Genomic DNA, 6,000 nt, shown 5'->3' on the forward strand with positions numbered 1-6,000 from the left:
ACATTTTGTTCCAAAAGATGCAAAGGAAAACAACTGACACACTGATGATGTGGCATTGTTTTTATCCATTCAAAATTGTGTATGCGAATAAAGAAGCTACTAACCTGTGTCAGGAGAACCAGGTTCCCTGACAGGTCTTGCAAGTGTGAGCTTAACCCCTTTTACCAGCATGCACTACATCAGCTGCTCTGTAATCATCATGCGTGTCTACCTGTAACGGTATAGAAATGAGTTAGACTTTGCCAGAAAACACTTTTAGCTAATTTTACCTGTACATTTCTTTCATAGCCAATCATTGGGAACCAGGTTCTCAGTTGGTTTTTATCAACCCCAGTGCCAGGCGATTTCTTTCAAAATGTTCTCTGCTCAAAGCTTTGGTGAAGTTGTCTGCAATCTGATCTTCATTACTGCAAAACTTCATACAAATGAGCCCCTTTTCAACATTGACTCTGAGGAAGTGATGACGTACATCAATGTGCTTGGTCCTCTTATGTTGGACTGTATTTTTGGCCATGTTGAGTGCACTTGTATTGTCACACAAGAGGGGCACACAATCAGAGAATACTCTAAAGTCTTCCAACTGCTGTTTGATCCACAACAATTGCGCACAACAAGAGGCAACTGCTACATATTCCGCTTATGCAGTTGAGAGTGCCATTGAGTTTTGCTTCCTTATACCCCAGAGATTAGGAAAGAACCCAGGAAATGTGCCATTCCAGACGTGCTTTTCCTGTCCACCAGATATCCTGCATAATCAGCATCAACATACCCGATAAGATCAAAGCTGTCACCTGAGGGGTAGTAGAAAATTAGGTTCTGCGTTCCTTTGAGATATATCAATATTCTCTTGGCAGCCTTCAGATGAGATTCCTTTGGATTGGATTGAAACCTTGCACAAAGGCCCATGCTGAACACAATATCTGGTCTACTTGCATGAGATACAATAGTGGCCCTATGATCCCTCTATACATGGTCTGATTTATAGGAGAACCAGGTTCATCCATGTCTAGATGAGTAGCTGTGGCAATAGGAGTGTCACTAACTTTTGATGTTTCCATGTCAAACCTTTTTAGCAGCTCCTTGATGTACTTCTGCTGACTTATCATTGTTCCCTTTTGAGATTGCTTCACTTGAAGTCCCAGAAATTTTTTTAATTCTCCCATCATACTCATCTCAAACTCACTCCCCATGAGTTTTGCAAACTCTTCACAAAGAGAGTCAGATGTGGCACCAAAAATGATATCATCAACATATACCTGAACAATGAGCAGGTTCCTCCCTCGTTTCTTTAGAAAAAGAGTGTTGTCAATTTTCCCTCTTGTAAAGCCATTTTCTAGAAGAAACTTTGATAACCTTTCATACCAAGACCGAGGAGCCTGCTTTAGCCTATACAATGCCTTGTCCAGCTTGAATACATGCTCAGGATGCTCGTGACACTCAAATCCAGGAGGCTGCTTGACATAAACTTCTTCTTTCACGTAACCATTTAGAAATGCACTTTTAACATCCATTTGGAACAATGTGAACTCCATATGAGATGCAAAGGCAATAAGAATTCTAATAGCTTCCATTGGAGCAACTTGAGCAAATGTTTCATCATAATCAATCCCTTCTTCCTGATTGTAGCCTTGAACTACAAGCCTTGCCTTGTTTCTTGTTGTATTTACAAACTCATCAAGTTTGTTCCTGAATACCCATATGGTCCCTATGATAGTTCGATCTGCAGGTTGAGGAACCAGGTGCCATACCTTGTTTCTTTCAAATTGATGCAGCTCCTCTTGCATGGCTGTGATCCAGTCTATATCTTTCAACGCTTCTTTGGTATTTTTGGGCTTTATTTGGGAAAGAAAGGCTGAAAAGGCAAGTGAGTTTCTTGCTTTTGATCTGGTTTGAATTCCTGAGTCAAGAGGGATGATTATGCTGTCAAGGGGATGTGAGCTTTTGTGTTTCCAATTTGGTGCCTGAATCTCATTGGCAGAGGACCCAGGTATGTCTAACTGAGGTTCTTGGGTGCTTCTTACTTCAGCAAGTGGAGTACCTTGGACTGCATCAATAACTCTATTTTCAGCTTCAGTTGGTGTGATCAGGGGACCAGGTTCCTCTCCAATAGATGGAGGTGTACTCGCATCATCTTCACTGGATTCCTTTACATGACTCATCATGTCTACTTTTCCATTTGCCATGTCAATAACTTCTCTTAGAACAAATAAAGGTTCTCCATCTTGATTAGCGTGTATGTCTTTCTCACAGGAGAGGTGAGATTCATCAAATATCACATGTATACTTTCCTCAACACATTGAGTCCTTTTGTTGTATACTTTTAAGCTTTGCTTTGAGATGAGTATCCCAGAAAGATTCCTTCATCACTTTTGGCATCGAATTTTCCAAGGGCTTCCTTTCCATTATTGAGAACAAAGCATTTACACCCAAAAGTCCTTAGATGTGTTAGCTTGGGTTTCTTTCCATTCAGTAGTTCATATGGAGTCTTGTTCAGAAGGGACCTGATCATGCACCTGCTCACCAAGTAGTAAGCAGTGTTGACAGCTTCTGCCCAGAAAACAATCCCACTGCCAATCAACATTGTCCTTGCCATGTCTTCAAGAGTTATATTCTTTCTTTCCACAATACCATTTTGTTGAGGTGTTCTTGGAGCTGAGAAATTGTGAGTGATACCATTTTCAGTATAGAACTCATCAAATTTGGCATTGTCAAACTCTGTCCCATGATTAGACCTGATGCAGGCTACCTTATTACCCACCTTCACCTGGATCTTTTTGACAAAAGCAACGAACACTTCAAAAGTTTCATCCTTGGTTCTGAGAAACAAGGGTCTAGGTGAATCTGGAGAGTCATCAACTATCACAAAGATGTACTTCCTTCCTCCTCTTCTTGGCACCCTCATAGGTCCACATAGATCCATGTGAAGAAGATCAAGTGGCCTTGAGGTACTGACTTCCTTTTTGGGCTTGAATGGGGATCTGACTTGCTTGCCTTTTACACATGCATCACACACTTTGTGATACTTAAAGCTTAACTTGGGCAGACCACGAACCAGGTCCTTCCTGACCAATTTGTTCAGCAATGTGAAGCTTGCATGACCCAGCCTCCTATGCCATAATTCAGTATCATCATCAACAACACTTAGACAGTTGAGATCACTATTCTGCAGGGACTCAAAATCAGCAACATAGATATTTTTGTATCTTCTTGCCACTAGCACCACCTCACCATTCACTAGGTTTGTGACTGTACATATTTTGACACAAATTCCACCTTGTTTCCATTGTCATAGATCTGGGAAACACTTAGCAAGATATACTTCAACCCGTTCACGTAGTACACATTTTCGATTGAGTGTGAGAGAGACTTCCCAATCCTTCCAACTCCCAGAATGTATCCTTTCTTGCCATTTCCAAAGGATACACTCCCTCCTTGCAGGGCCTTAAGTGAAAGGAAGTCATTTGTACTTGCAGTCATATGCTTTGAGCAGCCACTATCCATGTACCATTGTAGGCTGCTTCCTTTCACTGTTCCATGCACAAGAAAATCAGGAGTTAGACTTAGGAACCCAAACGAGTTTGGGTCCTTTGTAATGAGGAAATGGGTGAATCAGGGATCTTCTGGTCCAAGCAGGCATTATGCATTTTTTATATGAGGGACCGAGTTCTCTACCAGTAGTTACTTTTTCAGCAAAAACTTTATTTTTCTGTTGTGACTGAAATCTGGCCATACAGTTTTCTTTAAAGTGCCAGTGTTACCGCAGTGAGTGCAAAGCCAATTGTCAAGTACGGTAACGTACTTACTATCAAGGTTGTAGGGAATCTTTTCCCTTTGGAACCCAATCCCCTGCATGTTTCCCCCATTATTGGTGTACATGGCAGTGATAGCATCAGAGGACCAGGTCCACTTGAGTGATTTTTCAAGATCACTCTTCACTTTACCTAGTTCTTCCTGAAGTTGTTTGTTTTTCTCAAGCTCAGCACACAGACTAGACTTCACTGAATTTAACTCACTTTCAAGCTTAATGTGTGCCTCACTTGCAACTTCCTTTCCCTTTTGAGAATTTTCAGGCCTACTCTCCATTTTAAGTTCCCCAATTGTTTCCTTCAAGTCTACTACAACCACTAATAGGTCATCTATCTCATGCTCAATGTTAGCAACACTCTCAACTAAGACTTTTTTTTCCTTCTTGTAAATTATAAACCCCCGTGTTTGTGTCTTGGCTAGAGTTAGTCAAGTTGTAAAGTCTTTGTAATAGAGGTATTACAAAGTGGCTTGTAATATGTGTGTTACAAGTTAGTGAGGGATTACAGAGTTAATTCCTAGGTTACAATAGGTTGTAATCTAAACGTTTTGCTCAGTAGTGAAGTTGAAATCCTACAAGGGCAGGTCATACTTTTTGATCCCGTTGAGATGGGAATTTTTCACGTAAAAACTCTTTGTGTTATTTACTTTCTGTTGTGTTTGCATAATCTGGGAAAACCGATAAAGAACCTGGTTCTCTATAGTATTTGGTTAACCCTAGAATTCTATCAATTGGTATCATATCAGGTTCTTTCTATCAGGCTAACACCTAGAAAGGATCCCCATGGTTGCTCCACCAAACTTTGAAGAAGGTCAGTCTACCTACAAGCCACCAATGTTCAATGTCCTGTACTATGGATGGTGGAAGACTAGGATGCATGACTTCATCATGTCTGAAGATTCAGAGCTATGGGATGTTATCTGTGATGGACCCTTTGTTCCCACCAAGAATCTTGGCGACCCAACTGTAGCCATTCCCAAGATGAGGAAGGAATTCAATGACGCTGATCGAAAGGCCATAGAAAAGAACTTTCGTGCAAAGAAAATTCTTGTTTGTGGCATTGGTCCTGATGAATATAACATGATATCGGCATGCCAATCAGCAAAAGAAATCTAGGAGGCTCTTCAGACAACTCATGAAGGAATAACACAAGTTAAACAATCCAAGATCGACATGCTCACAACTGAATACGATCTCTTCAGGATGAAAGATGATGAATCCATCCAAGATATGCATACTCGCTTCACCTCCATCATTAATGAGCTTCACTCTCTTAGTGAAACTATTCCAAGAAACAAGCTTGTCAGGAAAATCTTTAGTGTACTGCCCAGTTCTTGGGAAAGCAAAGTGAATGCCATTACAGAGGCGAAGGACTTGCAGACACTGACCATAGATGAACTTGTTGGCAATCTGAAAACATATGAAATGAAGAAGAAGAAGAAGGACAATGAAAGAAGAGAACCCAAAAGGGAGAAGAACCTGGTCCTCAAGACAGACAATAATGATTCAAGTGGTGAGGATGGTGATATGACTTACTTGACAAGAAGATTCCAGAAGATGGTTCGCAGGAATGGAGGCATCCTAAAAAGGGGAAGTTCTAGCAAGCCAAAAGATTATGACCTCTATCATAAATGTGGCAAACCAGGACACTTCATCGAGGAGTGCCCTCTCCTAAAGCAAGATCAGTATAAAAACAACTTTGACAAAGCAGCCAAGAGGAACCCAATTCCTGATAAACGCTTCAAGAGAAAGAATGTCTCTGACAATATTGTAAAGCAAGCTCTTGCTGCATGGGGAGACTCCTCCAGCGAATCTGAAGAAGAAAATGATCATGGAGATAGTTCAATGATGGCAGTGGAAAGTGAAGCAACTGAGTATGACTCAATGGTTGCCTTGATGGCTCAGTCTGATGATGATGAAGATGCCGACGATGATGAGGTAAATTTTCTGGATGTTCAGAGTAATCTGAAATCTTATTCTCCTAAAAACTCATGTCTTTGGCAAATATGTTAATTGATGCTTATCACGGTTTTACAAATGATAAAGATGCTTTAACTGTGGAGTTAGGAGAAGCAGAACAAATCAGAGATGACTTAGTAGTCGTTGTTGTTGATTTAAAAGAAACAATTGAGAACCGGAAGAAAGAGAAGGTTGCCTTAGATGAAAACATTGTACATATAGAACATGAAAGAGAT

The sequence above is a fragment of the Nicotiana tabacum genome, chromosome 17, assembly GCF_000715075.1.
Source record: "Nicotiana tabacum cultivar K326 chromosome 17, ASM71507v2, whole genome shotgun sequence".
In the NCBI taxonomy this organism is placed as follows: Eukaryota; Viridiplantae; Streptophyta; class Magnoliopsida; order Solanales; family Solanaceae; genus Nicotiana; species Nicotiana tabacum.